The sequence below is a fragment of the Clavelina lepadiformis genome, chromosome 2, assembly GCF_947623445.1.
Source record: "Clavelina lepadiformis chromosome 2, kaClaLepa1.1, whole genome shotgun sequence".
Taxonomy (NCBI): Eukaryota; Metazoa; Chordata; class Ascidiacea; order Aplousobranchia; family Clavelinidae; genus Clavelina; species Clavelina lepadiformis.
In genome coordinates, this window is record NC_135241.1 from 26157331 (window position 1) to 26166515 (window position 9185).

The following is a 9185-nucleotide window of genomic DNA, read 5'->3' on the forward strand; positions in this document are numbered from 1 at the left end:
GGCGGGAAATGGGCATTGTGACGACAGCAATGAGTCATCAGTGTAGAATGAAACCTCAACTACTTCTGGTCAACACCAAGTCGTAAACAAGCCTCTCGCTACCACTGCTGGATTTTCAATGAAATGTAGGCTACTACCTAAAATAAAAACCGCAACATATCATAAAATAATTTTCAATATAACATTTAACAACAGATAATTATTTCCGTTGCCATCCAGCAAACGTTTAAAACATTAAACTTTTCATAGAAATCTTCTCTTTTAAAAGAGAGAGAAAGAGAATCTCCGATGAGTGAGAGAGAGAGCGGAACTATTTCGGAAAGCTCATTACATTTTTATCCCCATATATTTCCAATTGTAAGTGTTGATAGGTATAAAGTACTTGTTAAGATTTCTATGTTGGCCATGCTATCGCCATGTGCTTTCTTGATGTGCATTGTGATTCATGTGTGGAGCATTACGTTCATGTTCAAGACTGTCTCAAATACAAGAGATTCTGCCGAACGTCTTATCAACTTAGATTAACAAATAATATCACTAGAGTAGCGATATTAACAGTAAGGAAGTAGAATGCAGACATCTAGTCACAAAACGCCGTTTATGACGCCGCCAATGACGTGGGTGTGTGACACCAGGCCGGCGCCCAGCACCAGTACTCAAGAGTGGAGTTGACTTCCATTAGAGCTAATGTACGAAATGTGGCAGCTCCAGCCTGAGCCCACAGTTTGTCTTATCGAAGCATAAATATATAAATATGATGAGTGATTATTGCCGTCAGAGGGAGCAAAGGAGTCCAGGTTTAGCCATATCCGAGAAAGTTGTTTTCGAAAGACGTAATTTGAATGCTACAGTATTATAAGATGTTTAATGTAATTGGACCAAAAAGAAGTACTGGTCGGAGTAACCTTTAAAGTAGGGAATGGACTAGGCGTCAGCATTTAGAAGTCATAAATAAGATGACGTAACAGACGTGTTACAGTGTTATAAGCTTTTGAAAGCAAAACGTTTTATGAATATTGAAAACCTTTTTAACTTACCGCAGTCATTTATCTAGAATGAAATCGAATTCTTTGCAATTATGCAAGGACCGAGTTATGAAAGTTGAACGGCAAAATTGCTGAACATTTTATCACATTTTTTTTATCCTTAAGTGGGTTTATTGTTTGAAGCAGCGTTAGAAAATGACCTTGGTAAGGTCAGAAAAAGGTCAAGGTCGGCGCCAACCCTACGATGGAATGGTTGAACCATCGCCAACTTGAAACATTTCAGAGTTGCAGCAAACGATGAGTTATAGCACACAAAGCTAAATATCTACTCGTTGAAATCGGCATATTTCTGCTGCCCCCTTCTGCAACCGGACGTTTCATGGTTATTATTAGAATTTGTCATTTGGGTCATGAGCTCCTACCCACAAAGCATCGGTAAGTGGCGATGATTTCTGAACTCATGCAGTCGACGCAGCGTCGTTGGAAATGTTCGGGCATGAGCTGTTCCACCCCTTCTCTCAACAAAAATAAGAATCACCACCTGACGTCATTTCCGCGCACGGTTAAGCTGCGAATGAACTCTGACGTCATTGCCTTACCGCAAAATTCAAAACTTAAAAAATACACTCCGTTATGTTTTTCAGGTTCGTTCGGTTGACGCAACAATGACAATGACGCAACAATGACACTGAACCATCAAACTTGGAACAAACGCGAACACGTGTCCGTGCATGAGCCCGTGCAGTGAAAACAATATTACAAAGGTCACATACAACTTTTTACTATTTTCTTATTTACTGGCATTGCTTGGATAACTTTGCCGGTTCTCTGTGGAACTGTAGCAGGTGACTTCCTGTCTACCTGTGGTAGATGGTCGAGTTAAGATGTATCCATGTTTTTGTGTTTACCAGGATTGACGTTTTCATATTTTATTGAATCAATATTGCGCATTTGTTTCGATTAGAAATAAGTCTTCACTGGAAACAAAAGTTGTGGAAAGGAAAAACGTTTAGAACTGAACCTTCCTGCGTCATCATCAAGTTGTTACATATTGCGCAACACCTATAATATTGAGCATTATTCGTTCACATAAAACCTAGCCTATATATTTTGTGCAGTTGCGTGCAGCCAAGAATGTTAGTGCGACCTTTACAAGTGATTGATGCGACACTTGAACCAACAGGTCAATTTGTTGCTGGAATTCCAACAGAGCACACTCGCGACCGCTTCGCGCTATTCCGCCATTCTCGCGCCAGCTCATGGTCGCGGCGTTAAACTTCACAAACATGTGTTTGCTTTGCAGCCAAGCCGGCTGAATTTTAAGTTCCTTTGTGATTCACGGTTAACTGAACAGACCAATAGACCGCTCAAGTAAAACAAACCTCGTTCAAAGAAAGACAATAAAATTGTTTTTCTATATGTCTTTAGACACAGCATCGACAAACCCAGACTATGATGAATGCTTCTGAATTCACGACGTCGTCTCTTTCAGAAGCTTAAATCAGTTGAATGCTAAAATCCGTGACAGAAATTGACTTTTCAAAGCGCTTATATTTCATTACAACTAAGGCTTTATATGTTTTCCTTAGGTTTAATCTTTGCTATTTTCAAGAAAGCTAATTTCTCTTGCGATGACGTATAATTCGTTACAGTGGGTCCAGTGTTTATTTCGCTATTCTGTTTCAAACGTCTACGCAAAGCACAACACTTCTAAAACGCAGGTTAATTCAAAACCACAAAAGCAACGCACCGAGACACGACATCTTTCAAAAATGTTGAAAGTAAAAAGAAATAGGGCTGCGATGGTGTTTGGATTATAAAAACCCATTAAAGTATGAAGAAGAATAATTATTTGAAATCCGGCACATTAATGACTTGATTTTTTTATTGCATGAAGCTAATCATACAAATAAGAAAAACAACAAAACAAAAAAACCAAAAAAAAACGCAAATGCCAAAAAAATACACACTTTGATAGTACGAAAATTCCAAAGTTGACTTCGATGAACACGATGAAAAGAGTATTTCTCAATAAGAAAATCACTGCATCATTCAAACAAAAAATTAGCGGACAACAACATGTAAACTTAATACATTGGACAACTCCATCGAAAATGTGAAAGCGGTCTTTTGCGTTGAGACAGAGAATTACAATACGTCCAAGTCATTTTCAAGTTTCCAGAGAACAAGATAACAAACACTACGAGGTGGAAAAGGTCATAAAATTGATAACATATTGCGAAACATGCTCAAAAACAAATTGCACGACGTGTCTCAACTGGAAGTATGCGCAGGGGTGGGGCCTGGGTTTTGTTTGAGTCGATAGTCTAATGCTCTTTTTATGTTTTTAGTCAAGGTGTCTGGGGAAAATTTTTTTTTTCATATAAGCAGCTGTTTCTAAATTTCCATATTTGGTGTCTAGTTGTTGTTATAATTTCTGTTAGAGTTTTGTCTTGTATTTCGTTAAGGTTTGCATTCATTCTCAGGTTTCCTATGTCAATTATCGGATACGGCGATAAGTCGCAATTTAAGACAGTTTTAACAAAATTTTGCACCTGACGCCATTGATGCGTGATGTGTTTACATTTGTAGAAAAAGTGATCTGGTACATTGGGACCAATTTTGCAAAAAGGGCAACTGGTATCTGTGTTAGGTGCGTAGGTTCCCACGTTTACGTGGCAGGGTAAGATGTTCCGAACGCACCCATAATTAAAGGTTCTTAAATAGCTGGGCAAAGAACGCGAGTGTACTCTTTTCCATTGATGAATCATGTTGTTGTTAACTGACTTCTTTTCTGCTATTATGCGGTCATATGCTTTTCTTATTTTACCACCAGCCAACTCGTTTGGCTTTAGGTGGTATTTCTTTATAATTTCTATTATGCTTTCATAAAACGGAGAACGTTTTTGCGCGTGTGGCAGATTGTTTAATCTTATTACTCCCAGAATGTCTGACATCGCAAGGCCAATTTGATATTCTACATAGCAGTCATGTGTAGAGAGAGGTTCGTTAAATATCCTTGCACGGCAGTAATTCTTTATTACTCTTACATACATAAGATCAGCGTATATTTCGAAATTGGGGATTTTATGTCCTCCCTCAAGCTTCGGTTGCTGCAGTTCGTTAATCGTTATATGAGTGTTGTTGCCAACAACATATTTTGTTATTTGGTCGTTGATTATTTTTATTTCACATCGTGAGGCGGGGTAGGTTTGGGCCGCGAAATTGGTTATTGGTAGAAGCTTAGCTTTTATGAGGGTCTCCTTCGCGTCATAGGAGGCATACGCTTGATTAATGATTTTTATTTCATCTTTAATTCTGTCAACGGTATTTTTCCAGTATTGTGTTACATTTATGTTGCCTATTTTTGCGCCCAGTAGGTCAAGTGATTTAACATTCCATTCTATTTCCGTAAGGGGGTGGGGTGGTATGGGGCTGTTTATCGTTAAGCCACGCGTTTTTTGCTTGTTAAGATGTAGGCCTGATGCCTCAGCAAAATTTTGGATAAGCGCCAGTAATAGATAACAGATAATAGATTCAAAACTAGACGGTGATGGAATTACTTCTAGACTTTTCGATTTGTGACTGAAATTGAAACGGATTCATTTAATTGGTGACTCATGTAGATGACCACTTGGTGAGGCCAAGGAGTAGCTGTCATAAAGCTGTCGTCACAATGCACAAATTCCTGTGGTTTTGTCAACGAGATTACGACTTCTCTCTTTATGAGAGAGCAGGGCTGTATATAAGCAACGGTGGCCAGGTGAGTTCTTCATACAGACAAGTTGATTCTATTAGAAGGTGTTAGATTGGAGAAGGTTTTGGATAAAAATGAAGCTCGTATTAATGCTTGTCCTGCTCGCTTGCCTTGGTGAGTGCTTCTGCTGATTTCTTCTACGTTTTGGTGGAAAATGAATGGAAATAAGTTAAAATAACGTCGATGTAGAAGTGTAGATTGTTAATTTAGCTAAATTTATCCTCGTTTATGAATTTATTTGTAAATTTCATTACAAGATTTTCTACTTTCTTAGCTTGTGCTTGTTTCTCCGATCGACGAGTTTCAAGGAAACGGATGTTACGTCACGGAAGAAAAAAAATCAGTTTTATGGTAAATTAGCGTACGTCAAATGTTTAACGCTTAAAATTTAGGTCAATAGAAGCTTTATTAAGTCACAGACACTTGTTCTGAAAGACAAAAGTATATGACTAAATAGTAGAAGGGGGTTAGACTTAAAATTTTAGATAGGAAAGTGCAATTGAATACAAATTATGAATTTTATTCAAGGAATATTTTCTCAACAAGTTTCAAATAAATGGTTCAAAGAAAACTGCGTAAGATCTTGAAAAAAACATTCAATTTTATTCCATCTTGTATCTAACCTATGACGTCTTATCTTCTCACAAAAACGGTTGAAAATTTAACGGACCGTTTTTGTATTCTAGGATTTCCAAAACTTCTGCCCCAAGTCACTTTATTGTCACTATGACGTCATATCGAGAACACAAATACCGTGTTCCAAGTTTCTTCAAAAATGTAAGTTTTAAAATCTTTTACATTGTTCTGATCAAAGCAAGCGATGTAGCCTGGGAGGCAGAGGCTGGTTAAACAATAATTCACAGACCAGTCAGTCAATTCGTATCAGGGCTGACTTGCCAGCTTGTTGCTTACCGCTGAGCGCAGTTGTCTTGTTTGATCTGCAACCAATGTCCACTTTGCGTTCATCTTTTATCAATATTTTTAATTTATATTTATTTTATGAAATTATAGTTAACATATGACAACTATGAATCATCTTCTACCTGTATTATTTCAGATCTTTGCTTGTTATGCCGTCGAAAGATTGGCTGCAGCAGATCGAGGGCGTTGTAGGCTAAATACTAGCAAGTACTTTTAGTACGTCATCAAAAATGACATCACAGTGGCGTCGTCCGTCATCGTTTCGTTGTTCCGTTCTTCTTCTGTTGTTCCAAGCTGCGATTTTATTTAAGTTCATATTCTTCAAATTTTATTTTGTTATTACCAATGTATTATTGTTATCCATAATAAACTTCACAATTAGAGGATTTTTGATGGAGCAGTGATGTTTGTTCTTCAGGAACATTGATGTTCTTTGCTCTTATGGATATTTATTCACGAAGGTTGCGCTATGACCACAAATCGGACTTTGCAGAAAGCGATCCCTTTAAAGCCCCCTTTTGTCCGTTTAGCTTTTGTTAACTTTTGTTGCTGCCCATGGTTGGCTTCCACCGTGTCTTTGTGTCGCATCAAGCCCGGCTTAAGTAAACAAGCACTAGCTACACAAAGGTCGTTATAAGACCGTTCCGACAGAAACGTGTTCCCCAGTGTTGTATTTCTGCTGATAGAGAAGACTGTAAAACAATGTTATCGCCAACATGGAAAAGCTAAAACTGATCTCGAACTCACACAACTCTGACAAGTTCCTTGCGCAATGGACAAAATCCAAACAGGAAAACGTGAATCACTATACTAGAGGCGTGTACACGTTATTAGCAAACACAAATGCCCGAGGGAGCCAACACAAATTACGAAAACACATTAAGGTGGTATAACACAAATCGTATCACTCTTCCCTGGTAAGTTCAAAGGTTAAGTTTTAGCAATAGTACACTACGCTTGATAAAAATCGGGCGGTCTCCAGTTTCGCACCGGGTATCGTCTTTGTGGAGCAAACGACGCGTGAGTAGCAGGAAATGAACGTTGTTCCTGTTCTTCTCGAGTCCGCAGAAGTTCGTTGCGGTCAGGTTGCCTGATGGGGCTTGGCTTCCCAAAGTCATTCGCTTCACTAAGTGCCTTTGTGAAGCGTGGCTGGAGTTGATTTTGGTGTCGTCGCCAAATTTCTCGGTCAGTTCGAATTAGGTTCACCATTGACCCCAATTTGTGTGTAACTTTTTATAAAATCCATTTCGGCCCCAATGCGTAATTGCGAGCATAGAACATACAACCTAGGTCGTACCTTTGGGTGTGTGAGGATTCTGAACTTGTAAAGGTTTGACTCCAGTTGAAAATAATGACAATAAACTTCCGGGTTGACGCCCATGCAAAATCTCAGCCTGTGTTTTCCAGTCTAAACATGGATGCGGGAAAATTTGGTAACTGCCTCTTGTATTTCCACGATCCCTCTGTAGTTTTTTCCATGCCTCGTTTAAAGGTTTGTACGAATCTCTCAGCTTCTCCGTTTGAGGCTGGGTGTAACACGGGTGACGTAATGTGACTGATAATTAGCTGCTTTCGGAATTCTTTAAACTGTTTTGACATTAACTGGGTTCCGTTGTCTGTGACTGTTGTGTCCGAAAGACCTTCAATTGCGAAAATCTGCCTCAGTGCAAGGATTGTTGCACTGGAAGTCGTGTTATCGACACCCTGCTTTGGAACGTGAGGATATTTCGAGTGTGCATCAGCACAAATCATCCACATCTCATCCAAAAAACGGACCAGCATAATCTAAATGAAGGCGTTGCCAAGGTATCGTTGTTTTCGGCCTGGCCTGGTATTTCTGGTCAGGTGCTTTTGCCTCTTCGCGGCAGGCCTTACATAATTTGACAACAGCTTCGATATCCTTGTTGACGCCAGGCCACCATACGTATCTTCGTAGCATCTACGTCATTCGGGTGATTCCCCAGTGCGCTTCGTGAAATATCTTTAAACCACGAGGCTGCAAACACTTGGTATTAAAACACGACAATACCCATCACGTTGTAGTAGCAGAATACCCTTCTCCATCCAGGATGAGTCCCTGTGGTTCCAATATGGTGCCAATATATGCCAGCTCATCTGTCGTGGGCTTCTTCGGCCAACCAGTCTGCTCAACGTACGCAGTAATCGTCTTCAACGCTGTATCTCGTGAAGTTTGCGCTCGGATTTGTTGTGACGTTAACGGTAATCCATCGAATGCCTCTTCTACAGCGTGCGAAGTTTTGGCATTCTCCTGTTGCTCGATTCCATCAAACGATGGGTCGAAACCGACTGGTACCCTGGAAAGTCCATCTGCGTTACCATGTTTTGATGTTGGCTTGTACTGAATTTCGAACTGGTACGCCATCGGTGTGATCGGCCACCGTTGTAATCGATGTGCAGTCAACACAGGAGGCTTCTTTGTGGGTGAGAATGTTGACACCAGCGGCTTGTGATCTGTGACTAAGATGAATTTTCTACCATATAGATATTGATGAAACTTGCTTACCTCGTAAATAATTGACAGCGCTTCCTTTTTAATCGGCGAATATCTTTTTTGCGTTTCAGTCAGTGTTTTGGAAACGTGTGCAATCGGTTGTTCTACACCAGGCATGCACAACTCAAAACAGTACACGGGCCGTTTTAGCGAAAAAATATTTTTCGCGGGCCGCGTGCTAACGTTGTTGTAACTAACGTGTAGCCTACTTTATATAATGTGACCGATTAACCGTTGAATAAGAGATATCGTTGAGAAGATGGTTACTGTCAAGAGACGGTTGCCTCTCGCACTACAGTATCTAGTTGTTTTGAACGCTTAGCGGCGGTAAAGCATCGGATTCGTTGATTATGTAACTGTAACCGTGGAGAAAATGCCTGAATGAGCGAAATCACGGAATATCTCGCGGGCCGCATGAAAAGGTTTCGCGGGCCGTATGTTGTGCATGCCTGTTCTACACCGTCGTGTTCTTGCATCAGCGCTGCTCCAATTCCACATTGCGAGGCATCCGCAGCCAGGATAAGAGGCTTGCTTTCATCATAGTGACTCAGCTTAGTCGCAACTATGACATCCTCTTTGAGCCGTCGTAAGGCAATTTCACAGGCTTCAGAACACTTGAATTTAGCTGTCTTCTTGAAGCAACGCGTGTAATGGAATTGCTTGGTCACTGTAAAACAATGTTATCGCCAACATGCAAAAACTAAAACTGATCTCGAACTCACACAACTCAGACACGTTCCTTGCGCAATGGACAAAATCGAAACAGAAAAACGTTAATTACTACTAGAGGCGTGTACACGTTATTAGCAAACACAAGTGCCCAAGGGAGCAAACCCAAATTTATTACTAAAACACACTAAGGTGGTATAACACAAATCGTATCACCTAGTTTGGCTTGTTGCTGAAACGAAGGGTCGTCTGTAACGAAAGAAGCTCAATGTTGAAAACACAACAAATTCTAAGATTGCGTTGACATTTAAACCTTCAACATGAGAAGAAAAACAAAAAG

The 9185-nt window shown here is 40.0% G+C and overlaps 1 long non-coding RNA gene across 3 annotated transcripts; it reads left to right on the top strand.

The window, feature by feature from the left end:
* Nucleotides 1–405: 405 nt before the first annotated feature.
* On the top strand, nucleotides 406–6050 carry LOC143447036 (uncharacterized). 3 transcript variants are annotated; one of them, XR_013114018.1, is made up of 5 exons: nucleotides 406–1750; nucleotides 1951–4857; nucleotides 5018–5094; nucleotides 5430–5520; nucleotides 5801–6050. It is a non-coding gene; the product is annotated as an uncharacterized LOC143447036 (long non-coding RNA). The 3 variants fall into 3 exon arrangements; XR_013114019.1 differs by having other exon boundaries at nucleotides 4613–4857; XR_013114017.1 differs by having other exon boundaries at nucleotides 406–4857.
* Nucleotides 6051–9185: the final 3135 nt, after the last annotated feature.